Genomic DNA, 1,942 nt, shown 5'->3' on the forward strand with positions numbered 1-1,942 from the left:
GATGGTGCCACTGCACTCCAGCCTGGGTAACAAGAGCGAAACTCCGTCTGAAAAAAAAAAAAAAGAAAGAAAGAAAGAAATTAGCCAAGTATGGGGCCACTATGTTGCCCAGGCTGGTCTCAAACTCCTGGCCTCAAGTGATCCTCCCACAGCAGCCTCCCAAAGTGATGGGATCACAGGTGTGAGCCACCACGCCCAGCCCATGTTGTTTTCACTGTGGGAAGGTTGGAGGCAGAAACCAGGCAGGCAGCTCAAATGTATGGTCACACATTGTCACATACAGCACCTGTTGGCTCACTCACCTCAGAGGCACGGGGCAGTATTTCAAGGTATTGCCTCCAAGATACTTAAAATTACAAAGGGAAAAATGTTAAATTTACAGTGAAAAAGCCCAGCAGATACCACTTTAACCAGGCATCAAATGCAGTGGGGGTTGAATGGGAATCCAAGAATCCAGGCCCCAGCCCCTCCTCCCTCAGACGTAAGACCCCAAAAGATAGGGTTACATCCAAATACCTGGAACCTGTGAGTATTACTTTATTTGGAAAGAGTCTGTATTAGTCAGGGTTCTCCAGAGGGACAGAACCAATAGAATGGATGCAGCTATAAAGGGGAGTTTATTAACTATTAACTCGCACGATTACAAGGTCCCACAATAGGACATCTGCAAGCCGAAAAGCAAGGATAGTCAGCCCACGTCCCAAAACTGAAGAACTTGGAGTCTGATGTTCCAGGGCAGGATGCATCCAGCACGGGAGAAAGACATAGGCTGGGAGGCTAGGCCTGTCTAGTCCATTCACATTTTTCTGCCTGCTTTCTATTCTAGCCAGGCTGGCAGCTGACTAAATGGTGCCTACCCAGATTAAGGGTGGGTCTGCCTTTCCCAGCCCACTGACTCAAATGTTCATCTCCTTTGGTGACACCCTCACAGACACACCCAGGAACAATACTCTGCATCCTTCAATCAAGTTGACTGACACTCAGTATTAACCATCGCAGAATCACTGCAGATGCAGATAAAGACCTTGAGACGAGATCCTCTCGCCTCACCTGTGTGGGCCATCAATGCAATGACAAGCGACTTTGGAAGACAGGTACAGAGGGATCTGAGACAGAGGAGATCATCCTGGAAAATGGAAGCAGAAACTGGGCTTGGGAGACACAGAAGCAAATGTTAGAAGCCATGTTTGCTCATCTCTGCTTGCCAACATGACTGCACAAAGCCCCCTGGCTCTGTGATGATGTGCAGCTCCCCAGAAAGATGCTTTGAAATTAGCCAGGCATGGTGGTGGGCACCTGTGATCCCAACTTCTGAGGAGAATGAGGCAGGAGAATCTTTTGAACTGAGGAAGCAGAGGTTTCCGTGAGCCGAGATCGCGCCACTGCACTCCAGCCTGGGCAATAAGAACGAAACTCCATCACAAAAATAAATAAATAAATAAATAAAAATTTAAAAATAATAAATTTCAAAAAAGAATAAGAGGTTGAGGCTGAGGTGTTTACAGTTTGTATTCTTTATTACTATGTTTATTTTATTTATTATTTTTTTTTTAGAGACGGGGTTTCACCATGTTGGCCAGGTTGGTCTTGAACTGCTGACCTCAGGTAATCCACCTGCCTTGGCCTCCCAAAGTGCTGGGATTACAAGTGTGAGCCACCATGCCCAGCCTATTACTGTTTTTTTTTTTTAAAAAAAGCTACCCCAAGGCCGGGCGCGGTGGCTCAAGCCTGTAATCCCAGCACTTTGGGAGGCCGAGGCGGGTGGATCACGAGGTCAAGAGATCGAGACCATCTTGGTCAACATGGTGACACCCCGTCTCTACTAAAAATATAAAAAATCAGCTGGGCATGGTGGCGCGTGCCTGTAATCCTAGCTACTCAGGAGGCTGAGGCAGGGGAATTGCCTGAACCCAGGAGGCGGAGGTTGCGGTGAGCCGAGATC

This window comes from Cebus imitator, unplaced genomic scaffold (assembly GCF_001604975.1).
Source record: "Cebus imitator isolate Cc_AM_T3 unplaced genomic scaffold, Cebus_imitator-1.0 Scaffold473, whole genome shotgun sequence".
NCBI classification, from domain to species: Eukaryota; Metazoa; Chordata; class Mammalia; order Primates; family Cebidae; genus Cebus; species Cebus imitator.